This window comes from Delphinus delphis, chromosome 1, assembly GCF_949987515.2.
Source record: "Delphinus delphis chromosome 1, mDelDel1.2, whole genome shotgun sequence".
NCBI classification, from domain to species: Eukaryota; Metazoa; Chordata; class Mammalia; order Artiodactyla; family Delphinidae; genus Delphinus; species Delphinus delphis.
Genome location: NC_082683.1, coordinates 117,998,153 through 118,010,772, shown reverse-complemented (window position 1 = coordinate 118,010,772; position 12,620 = coordinate 117,998,153).

Sequence of the window (12,620 nt, the reverse complement as noted above, 5' to 3'; positions counted from 1 at the left end):
GGTGAGCCCTTGATCAATTGGGAGGATCCCTCTCCTAATAAATATCAACTGTAATACAGCCTGACAAGCTAAACTCAGAAAGGGAGATACAAAGTGCCCGATATTCATACACTCTGTTTACTACTTTCCCTTGGATTCAGATGGCAACAACTTATTGATGCAGGTATTCACTGTTAGCACTGACTGAGCACATTATACCATTTGGACCCTGCAATATTCAGTGAGTATCGTTATTCCTTTCTCTTCCTGCACTGGTGAAAGATCTGAAAACCATGTGCCACTGCAAGCAACTCAATTCTATGACCTTAGATTTGGTGCTCAGATAGTTTAGGTAATGGCCTCAGATTATACAACTAGTGGGGTTGGGATTGGATGAAAGGGAAAGTTTGTATACAGAAAGAGGCATGAATAGAATCAGTTTACAGAGAGAAGCAATGATGAGAATCCATGTGAAGGGAGAATGGGAGAGAGGAATTGAGAGATTAGAGAATGTCTGCTTGGCCTGTGACAGTTTCTAAGTTCTCATTCACAGTTCCCATGAAGCCTAGGTATATTTAATGTAGATGCAATCACCATGGATCATTTCAGTACCATCTATTCTATTCTCCTCTTTATCTGAATTATCTTGGATGATTTTCTGACAGTTTCCACCAAGAAGCATTATTAGATCAAAGATCACTAACACTTTTATCTCCCCCACAGAGAAGTGATGCCTCGAGGTCATTGTGTGAATAGTGGCAGAATAAAGCTTACAGGTCAGATTGCCTCTCAGACTGCTGTTGATCCATTCAACCAAAGGAACCACACGCTAGGCTTCCCTGGTGGTGCATTGGTTGAGAGTCCGCCTGCAGATGCAGGGGACGCGGGTTCGTACCACGGTCCGGGAAGGTCCCACGTGCCGCGGAGCGGCTGGGCCCGTGAGCCATGGCCGCTGAGCCTGCGCTTCCGGAGCCTGTGCTCCGCAACGGGAGAGGCCACAGCAGTGAGAGGCCCGCGTACCGCCAAAAAAAAAAAAAAAAAGGAACCACACGTGATCCCTCAAACATTAAGATTACTGGTTCTAATTTGAGTAAAACAGGCTAAATCCACCCCTGCCCTAGTGGGAGTCCATTCTATCATGTTAGTGATGTAAGCCATGTTCTCCAAGCTCTCCAACCTACAAAGTGTCTTTTGCCAATTTTACATTTTCTAAATCAGCTGTATCTTGAAAATTATTTTGTTCACAAACCACTTTCCAAATACCTTAACTCTTCAGATGGCTTCCCAATGCCTCAGTGTATTCTACATGTAAATTAGTGTCATCTAGCAAATTCCTGGTCCAAATTCCATGCTTTTCCACTTTTTAGTCTATTTCTACCTTCTCAATGTTTAAACTCATTAAAAACAATTTGAAATGTGGATGGAAATTGTACCAGAAAGCCAAGCTTATGAGGAGGCAGTCTTCACTCGATCCTTGGGAGCCAGGCCTCATGGCCAGGCCGCCGGGTCTCTTAGTTAATGTCACATTTCCAAAGTACTCCCACCTTGGGAGGATGCAGAGTGTGTGACAGACAGGCAGGGGTGGGTATGCTCTCCCACAGGTGACTTTGGAAGTCTTAGTTATGTTTTGAAGAAGTGGTGCCTTGTCTGCCTCTAGAAGGACCTGTCTGTGACCTGTGACGAATAGATGCTTTGCCTCATATTGAGTCACTAAAAGCCCAAAGCCTCTTGGCTTCTAAGTAGAATCCTTATGGACCATCACAGATATTTAACTAGGAACTGGAGTCCAGGGTCATTAATGAATAAGGATGAATGAAGATGGATAGTCCTGTATTTCTTTTAACTGAATATTTATTTTGACTACTTTTTAATTTATCAGTGAAAGCCATAATATGTCTACTTGAGTTTCACTCACATTTCTACTGACAACGAGAACAGGGGTTGTTCCAGAATCAGGTCTGTTCGCCTGGCACTTAGTAAGCCAAATGCTGACATGCCAAGGTTTGTGGCAGAGAAACAGTTTATTCTCAAAGCAGCCAAGCGATGAAATGGGAGAACATGTCTCAGATCTATCTCCCTGAAAGTGAGGGGGTTGGGATATTTATGGGATAAGCAGGGTGGTCTTAGACATGGGGAAAGGTGGCTGGATGTAGAGAAAAGGTGAGGGAATCGGTGTTCTGCACAGGTGCATCTTGTTTACATGTGTCTGCATGTTCAAGATGGAGGTACTTAGCATGATCTGAAGCTGGAGCTTTCCAGCCCTCTGATGTCAAAATGCCATTCCTTAGACAGCTGTTCAGGCCCAGTTTTAGGATCGGTGGCCCCAACCAGCCTTAACTGGCTCACACTGGACAAGAGCTGACTCCTAGTTCCTGAAGTTATAGGAAGCTGGGAAGGTATACAATTAAAGGGGTGGGTGGAGAAAGAAGGAAAAATTAACCTAAAGTGAGCTTAATCAGGAAAGGTAGTTTACAGGCAGAGGGGTGTTAACAAGCTGTTCCCCTATCTGTTGTTCTGCAAGACGAGCTCAAGAATTCCTGTTATCCGCCGGCTTCTGTTATGTCTATGGGGCAGTAGGTGATAAGAAAAATCCAGATTCAGAAAATGTCAGAGCTGGAATACACATCACAAATGCTCTCATATGCCTAGGATGATAGTCCAGTCCTTCGCTCTCTGCAAAGGTTCTCTTCAGCTGAGATACCAGCATCTAGGGGGTATGGGGGTTGAAAACACCTGAGGCCGTGGGAGCAAAGGAGGCACCCACTTGCCTGGCCAGTCAGATCAGCGAACTGTCCTGATCAGTCCAGCAACACAGTCACACACAAAAACCCACTCTGCCATCCTTAGAAATTATTCTTCCCTGTCTTCATTTTAAAGATAAGGAAATTGGGACTCATTGAGCCAAAATGATTTGTCCAAAGTTATATGTCTGGATAACAGCATGCTTCTTACCAATGATCTGATTCCCATTCTGTGGTATTTTTTCTTTGGAACAATATTCGAGTTATGCCTTATTCACATATCTATAATAATAGGTGTTCTGAAAGTTGATATCAAAGAATGTAAGATACTAGAGAAATGGTAGGGTAGGGATGGCCAAGAAAAACTGTGCTTCTCAAAAGTGTACTCCTGTCCACTATCCCTCTAATAATTTTCCCAATTAGATATCCTTCATGTTTAACAAACTATGCATTTAAAAGTAAAATATCCTGTTAGAAAGTTATTAGCTATTCATACTTTAATGTGACTAAATCTAGCAGGATGATACACATTGCTTAATTCTTAAGACTTTCCTGAAGACAGCCAGAGGGAGAGGGTGTTTCGACTGAGGGGATGATAGCATTGATTGAGGGAAATAGTGGTCTGTCTATTATAACCTTATTTTTTGAAAACTGATCATCCGTATACATTATATATGGCCTCATTCCCTGACAGCACTGAATAATAAATAAAGATTTATGGACATAGAACAGTCTTTTATCCTACATATTATTCTAGCAACTATTAGGTATTGTTTTACTCTTTACTGGGATTTGAAGAACTTGAAAAGTTCTCATGCTAAATTCCTTAATTACCAATTGCAAACTACCATTTTCAACTTTCAATTTTTGTTAAGCATTGTCTATCATTGTTCTTTCTTAAATGTAAATTCGCCTAGGAGGAGTAACACAAAATCTTCAACAGCTTAGAGTGTTTATCTGATCGTGTTACTTCTCTCATGACTTATCTGATCATGCTATTCCCCTCTTTAAAACCCTTCGATGAGTTTCCATGGTCTTGATAGGTTCCTGTCCCAGGGTACAAAGGGAGTCTTGTAGATTTGTAAAGACACATAGACACTGTTCACTACCCATTGATTGAATAACACCTCCAAATCCATGTACTATTTTAAATATTCAAGTTTTAAAGCAAATACAAATTCACTTAAAAACATTCCTGAATTTTTATTAGCTTATCATTTCAAATATTTTATATTAATATGCAGTGATATTACATCTACTCTCATATGGATGACCTCAAAATTACTCTTACTCTTAAAAATTTGTTTTAACTCTAAAATTTGGTTTGCCACTGTCCTAGAGAATAGCACCCTGAATCCCTATCTGCAATATTCTCTATACCAGCCAGCCTTAGGTGACATCTTGCAGAACTCCAATGTGCCATGCTTCCTCATGCTGTAGGCCTTGCATGAGGTAGTTCTTTTCACTGCATTCCCTCTTTATCACCTAGCTAACACCTACACATTTTTAAAAAATTAGGGCAGAGATATCATCTTCCCTGGGGGACTTCCTTTACACCCATCAGACTCCACCTAAGTGGGTGACATTCCTCTCCTCTGGTATGTTTTCACTAAAGACATGTCCCTGCCCATTGGATAGGATAATTATGTGGAACAGTTAAGGAATTCACTTCTTTGACAAGTGTTAGAAAAACAAAGGTCTGGTATTTTAACTTCTGAAGAAGTCTGGACATGAAAAATTCCAGATACCCCTTTCTTCCCAAGTTCCTAGGACAGGCCATGAAAGGAAATTATTGTGACTTTTAACTATGCCCTCAGGAAAAAATATCCTTCCCACAACCCACCACTTTTGCTGTCCAATGTGATAAATACCATTACTGAGAGGAGGGGAGTCTGGCACCAATCAGGAGGCTTGAGGGACCTCAGTCATCTCAGACCCCTCCAGGCAGGTAGCCACTTACTCACCTCCTTCAAAGTAGCTGTGCACTGAATTTCCTTGACTCTTTGGTTTTGCTCATTTTCTGTATAAGTAGGTCAGACAACTCTCAGGTTCTTTATCCCTGCACAATTCCAGACAACTTGCTAACCATTAAAAAAATAGAGAAAAGATATAATTATTGATTTTTTCCGGTGGGTAGCTATTGTGACTTTTCATTCTAATAGCATTTCTTTCACTTTAGGAGGTAAGCAGGAATAGGGAGCTAATCTTACCCCTTTAAAAGTACACTTTATTCCTCTAAAAAAGTTTAGTGGTATTTGGGGATTGCATGTTTCTTATCTTGACAAAATTTCCCAGGCAAGAATGAGAAATTTTCCTTCTAGAATGAATAAGAATAGGTAGAAGAAGCAAAAGAGTGTATATTTTTAGCTTGTGTGAGGGACCTTCCATTTTATTTATCGTCCACCTCTCGAGTGTCTGCATCATGAAGATAAAGGCGTTTGAAATCCAAATGAAAGTATTTACTCAGATCTTAGCTCCTCAAGACAGCCAACAGATTTGCAAGAGGTTTTAAAGATACAGGTGGCATATTTTGGTAAAAACTAAATCAATGTCTTTTTGAACTGTAAGTGCAGACTCCAGAAAATCATGTGTAGATAATATTAGGCTTTAGAGATGAAAAAATGGCTTTTCTAGTTACAACCATCACTTCTCTCCTATTGGCCCAATATATGTGGTTTCGAATCACAAAATCTGAGTAGTAGGCTAGATCTTCCTTTATACCGTCTTGGGCAGCAGAAGTAACTCCCTGAGACTCTAGTCTGCAAAAGTAGGGCTACCTATATTTTCTGTAACACAAAGAGGTGATGAGGAATAAATAAAATAATATGTATGAAGAGATTTTGTAACCTGCAAAATAATGCTTTTTTCTCCCATCATTCAGGTCAGTTTGCTCCCTGTTATATCTTGCTAATGTCAATCATCAGAGGCATGAGCAGAGAAACTAAGCACTTCTTTAGGTATCACTGGAAGAAAGAGCAATAATATGTGCTAATCTCCATTGCATTGCTCCCTTCTTCCAGCCAGTTCCTAACTGTGAGCTGAATAAAGGCTGGAGCCATATCTTTTTTTTTTTTTTTTGCGGTACGCGGGCCTCTCACTGTTGCGGCCTCCCGCATTGCGGAGCACAGGCTCCGGACGCGCAGGCTCGGTGGCCATGTCTCACGGGCCCAGCCGCTCCGCGGCATGTGGGATCTTCCCAGACCCAGGCATGAACCCATGTCCCCTGCATCGGCAGGCGGACTCTCAACCACTGCGCCACCAGGGAAGCCCTGGAGCCATATCTTATTCCTTAGTATCTGTGTCCCGAGAGTCTGGAATATAAATTAACCCAGTTGATACAGAATCATGAACAGTTAATTGGTCTACCAGATATCTACATGAGATATTTTGGGCTCTTTAGTATGGTAGTCTACTCAATGACCTAATAATAACTGCTGTTTGTACAGCTTTTCTCAACCTTATTTCACTTGACTGTCTTCATAACTCTGTGAAGTGGTCATAGTAGGTAGGATTAAAATGGTCACATTACATAGAACGACTTGGCAAGGTCACACAGTTAGCATCATCACAGCTGAGCCTAGAGTGGGGATCTTCTGGTTCTAGTCTTGGAGCTCATTTTCTTTTATGCCAGACTCTACAGTGTGCTGTTAACAAACTCTACATTAAAGCGTATTTTTGAGGTTGGTAATAGAGTGAAAATCTTGAATAATGTCTGTGTGTTCTTTATTGAAGATCCATGGATGAAAGTATATGCATATAAAAAATATAATTTTTCTTTTTAAATCCTTCTCTTTGGAGGTTAACACTAATAAAGTCATAGTTTATCTAAGTGAGTAAGAAAAAGAGAAGGATACAGGAGTGCACACATGAATATTTTCTTGTAGTCTGTGGTCAGGCTTGTTTATAAAGCGTCTGCCTGGTTCCTTTGTTTAAAAAGGTATTTGGCCTCAGATTTCAGCCAGCTGGGCCATCTGTCACATTCCGCCAAATCCGGAACTCTGGACTGATATCTGATGTTATACTTTTATGACCACTTGTGAAAGCCTGATATTGGCTCATGGTTACATTGCTTTAGTATTTAGTGACTCCTCACATCTGGATGTTTTCTTTAACTTTTCAAATCATTTCTACACATGAGATTATATTAGCTTCCCACTTCTAGTATCTCTTCCCTCAGAGTCTCTGGTGTTACAAAATTCTGTTTTGGGGTAAGATTATATCATCCACTCTTGGGATTAATTTCTTCCTATCTTTTTCTGAACTTGCTCTTTTTTTCTCATCTTTGACTCCTTTCTACTACTTCTTTTTAATTTCTACAATGCAGCTTTCCAACCTAAATGTCCATTGACAGATGAATGGATAAAGAAGATGTGGTATATATATCAATATATACGATATATACACAATGTATATATACACTGTGGAATATTACTCAGCTGTAAAAAAGTGAAATAATGCCTTTTGCAGCAACAAGGATGGACTTAGAGGTTATCATACTAAGTGAAGTAAGCCAGACAGAGAAAGACAAATATCATTTATTTGTGGAACCTAAAAAAAAAAAAAGGTACAAATGAACTTATTTACAAAACAGAAATAGATCCACAGACATAGAAAACAAACTTATGGTTACCAAAGGGGAAAGGGGTGGGGGAGGGATAAATTAGGAGGTTGGGATTAACACATACATGCTACTATATATAAAATAGATAACCAACAGGGACCTACTGTATAGTACAGGGAACTATACAGTACTAAACTCAAACTAAACTCTACTCAGTTTTTTTCAATAACCTGTAATGGAAAAGAAAACTCTAAACTAAACTCTACTCAGTTTTTTGCAATAACATGTAATGGAAAAGAATATAACTAAATCACATTGCTGTGCACCTGAAACTTAACATTGTAAATCAACTATATTTCAATAAAAATATTTTAAAAATACAATATAATACAGCTTCCTTCTTACTCCAAATTTAATTTGCTTACATTCTTGGTGGATACACACATGATTTTATGATACCAGAACTTTTACTCCATTTTATTCTATGAGGAACTAACACTCAAAGGGAGTCAGTGATGAGCTCGTTGGCCACACAGCTAGAAAGGTGACACGTTGGAACACATGGTATCTATCAATACTGAGCTTGGTGTTTTCCTTTTCCTTCCCTCTTTAGTTTTCTTTTCCCTCCTTTTAACTACAAACCAGGTTGTAGAAAGCCTGGATTTTCTGTTTGACTTCTTCAGAGGCATCTAATTCTAAGTGCAGAGTGCATCTTCCATTTCCTCTTCCTACCACGTCCACTTTTTGTGGATGCCCCACACTTCTGTAGAATCCCACTGAATTCTACTCACCTCTAGTTCTCTTTATCAACCACAGACCATCACCTATGGGTCCCTCAGTAGTTCACACATTCTTTATGCGCGAGGAAGTAACAGGCTATGCTAATAGCAACCAGAGATTACAGAGATTTTCCAAGACAGTTGTCATTTCAAATATCGTATTCTGTTTTTCCCAGAAGTATACTTGTCAGACTATGTGTTCTGGTTTTGGGGTTTGAAAATATATTTAGTCCAGATAAGCTGCAATTCAGCCCAGACACACCAGGTTTGTATAACCTTAGTAATGTTAATAAATCAGCAGCTGTAGAAACATTCATTCCTAAACTTCGAGGGACAAACAGTTAAAATTTCTAGATCCTGAGGGATCACTGAAACAAGTCACATACTGTCTAAGAAACTTTCTCTTTGAGAATGGTGATCTAGTAGCATAAACACAAAAATCCTGGTAAAATGCTTATGGACATTCCTGTTTATGAAGCCTTTGGCAGCACTCTCAGCAGAGTCAGCGGCTCCCTGCCTCTCTGCACATTAACGTTGCTCTGAACTCAATTACAGCACTCACTACTGTTGTTTAATATACACTTATTTATTGAATCCTATGTGCCAGGTAATATGCTAGTTAGGAATACAGACTGCCAGATCACATGGCTACTCGAAGGCCCATGGCCAAACATTTGGTCTCTACCAGGTCCTAGAAGCAAGCTTGCAGCTAAATCAGAAGGAAAAGTCGTTCTCTGCAGAACACAGCATAGAATTCCTCCAAGAGCTTACGTGCATGTGCTGTGACTCTTTATCAGGGCTTCTATGGTTGGATCATAAAAGGCCCAAGTGATGGAGCCATTTGTACTGCAGCCTGAGCCCGCTGCAGAGCTGGTCCCTCCCTGGACCCCACTCAAAACTCAGGAAATGGGTCTGAGTTGTAGACTCAGAAAAAAAAAAAAAGTGAATTAAACCCAGCCCCTGTCCTCCAAAGGGCCTGGGATCTAGTTGAGGGGATATATGCATACACAGAATTCCCAAAGGAGGTGACAAGAGACATGATATAGCTCATGAACGTAGAATCCTAGAGGAAGGAGCCTCCACCTTTGTATGGTAGAGCACAGTGGGTGGGTTTGAATTTGTATGGTAGAGCACAGTGGGTGAATATTCACACCACACTGTCAGCATCTTTTATCTCCTACCTGAATGAGGTAATCAAACCTCAGGTGCTACACCACAGACAACCACATCCATCCTCTTCACTCCTAGTGGTATGTCTTCTCTTTACCCGCATGACCTTTCCCCATCTTTACCCAACTGAGCTATTTTTAAAAGACTCAGCTTGAGGGCCAATTATTAATGGAGATATTATGACCATACCCCTTACAAAGTAAGATAAATTCCTTTTGCTTAGCATTTCCTTTCAAAAATATTAATAATAATAAAATAATTATTTGCTAGACAGCTTTCTGTCCATTATCATAATAACCTCAAGAAATAAACATGAGATAGTTGTTAGCATTCATATATACATATATATATATCACATCTTCTTTATCCATCCATCTGTTGATGGACACTAAAAAATACAACCAACTAGTGAATATAACAAAAAAGACGCAGACTTACAGATATAGAGAAGAAACTAGTTGTTACCAGTGGGAAGAGGGGAAGGAGAAGGGGCAATATAATGTTAGAGAATTAAGAGATACAAGCTATTAGGCATACAATAAGCTACAAGGATATATTGTACACCATGGGGAATATAGCAAATATTTTTTAATAACTATAAAAGGAGTATTCCCTTTAAAAATTGTGAATCACTGTATTGTACACCTGTAACATAATATTATATGTCAACTCTACTTCAATTAAAAATATTCCTTTTGGGCTTTTTAGGTCTTAACACTAGGTCACCACTAAAGGAAGGTTTAAAAACATTTTTTTTACCACTTTTAATGGGCTTTTGAAAGGTAATAATTAATTACAGTTTCTTTAAGAGAGAGAGAGCAAATTGTTCAAGCAGGGGTGGAAGAGCTGTTTCTACTAGCAAGAAGGCTCAGGGAAATTTTGATGCTGAGCATCTGTGGCTTCATCAGGATCTGCTCATGTTCCAATCCCAATTCTCAGAATCCCATTCGTTCCCAACAAATGCCTTAGCTTTAACAACAAAGACTTGTGAAGTTGAAAATTCAATTTGCATTGTAATTCAACCAGCTGCAGTGTTAGATTAGGTTTGATTTTCAGAATTTTGGGCCCTGTGACTATAGGAGGTAAAGGTCTCTTTCAGGGAAGTCATAATTTTTAGATCTTGCATATGAATATTTAGCTAGGAATTGAAAACCCTGAGCTCATCATTTTCTTTTCCCGGGTTCTCTTGCACAGTAGTTAAAAGCAAAAATCTAACCCCATAATAATCCTTACTTTCACTAAATGTTCTAAGATGTGCATCAGAAATGTATGAGAGAATCCATTCCTCCAGATTCTCAGCAATAATTAGTATTATTATTTTTAAATTTTAGCCATTCTAATGGATGTATTGTGATTTTATGTATTTAGCTGATGACTAATAATGATGAGCATTTTTTTCATGTAGTTATTATCCATTTGCATATATTCCTTGGCACCATGTCTGTCCATCTTTTGCTTGTTTTTATTGAGTTGTTTGTTTTTTTATTATTGAAATGTAGGAGTTCTTTATATATTTTATATGTAAATCATTTGTCAGTTATATTTATTTCAAATATTTTCTCCTGGGGTATAGCTTGCACTTTTATTTCATTGACAATATATTTTTCTGAGAAGAATTTTTAATTGATAATATTGTCTAAACTTTCTAAACCTTTACAGACTTTTTTTCTACTTATTCTAATCACTGAGTGATGAGTATTAAACTATATTTGTCTACCTTTGGGTCTGTTATTTTTTGCTTCATGATTTGAATCTTTATTATTAGTTATGCACATATTTAGGATTGCTATGTCTTCTTGAAAACTTGACCTTTTTATCATTATAAAATGTCCCTCTTTATAGCTACTAATATTCTTTGTCTTGAAATATACTTTGTATCATATCCACTCCAGCTTTCTTATGATTAGGGTTTGCATTTTGTTTTCTATTTCCTCCTGTCACTTTTATATTTGCTCACATATTTATCATTTTTGGTGCTCTTTATTCCTTTATTTAGAAGAGTTATCCAAAGAACTCCTTTTACATTTCTTGTAGTAAGTATTTGCTAATAATAAGTCTGTCAGCTTTTGTTTTAAAATGTCTTTTTTTTAAACTTTCTGTGCGTGTGTGTGTGTAGGAGAACAAAGATAAGGTTGACTGTTGTTTTCTTATAAGAAGTTAAGTAACCAAAAGTCAATGCAAAAAAAAACATTCAACCTAGAGTTCTCTTTCAAGAGAAAATACCTATCAAAAATAAAGGTTATAATAGCCACTGGTCAAAATGGCTATTAAACCTTTATTTTTATTTATTTATTTATTTATTTTGCGGTACGCGAGCCTCTCACTGTTGTGGCCTCTCCCGTTGCGGAGCACAGGCTCCGGACGCACAGACTCAGTGGCCATGGCTCATGGTCCCAGCCGCTCCAAGGCATGTGGGAACCCATGTCCCCTGCATCGGCAGGCGGACTCTCAACCACTGCACCACCAGGGAAGCCCTAAACCTTTATTTTCGATAGGTATTTTCTCTTGAAAGAGAATTCTAGGTTGTAATTATTTTTTGCATTGACTTTTGGTTACTTAACTTCTTATAAGAAAACAACAGTAACCTTATCTTTGTTCTCCTGTACGTAAAGTATCTTTTCTTGAATACACACACATATGATACATATTCAAGAGAAAGAAATATATTGATACATTATGCTTTTATCATGAAACAAATGAAATTGGAAATAAATTACGAAAACCTTACCAACATAGTCTTACCTACTTAGAAATTAAGAAACAACAGTGCAGGATAACCCTTGGAACAAAATAGATGATGCACACCATTTGCCAAGGGATAGAAAAAAAGAACACAACATACAAAAATCTATCTAATCAAGCAAAACTGTAAATGGACAAATGGTATTGCTTTATCTTTTCTTTTTCCTTTTTATCATTAACTTGTAGCTTAGGTGTTTGCTTATCATTGTGAATACTACATTTTTGATACTCTGAATTATGTTGTCTTCTTTTCAAAAGTGTTGAGATTTTACTGGCAGGTAGCTAATTTGCTGGCAGATTGACTTTCTTTTGTTGAGGCTTGTTTAACACTTTGTTAAGGCCTAAGAAATAGTGTCCCTTTTGAGCTGGATTAGGCACATTCCTAAAGTGTGGCCCTTCTGTGGTCTTGCCTATGTATCTCACAGGTCCTGCTAGGATTTTTTTAAAGTGGTCAGAACTCTAGCAACCCCAGCACTGTGTGATCTCCACAATAGCTGTTCAAACCATAGCTCCCCAGTGGCTTTCCTCTATCAGTCTGTACAGTGTCTCCTTGTATAAGACAGGCTTCAAATTTGAATAGAAATCAAGACTCCTTTCCAGATTTCTTGAGCTCCTTCTTTGTGCAAGTCTCACCTCTTGAGCACCCTG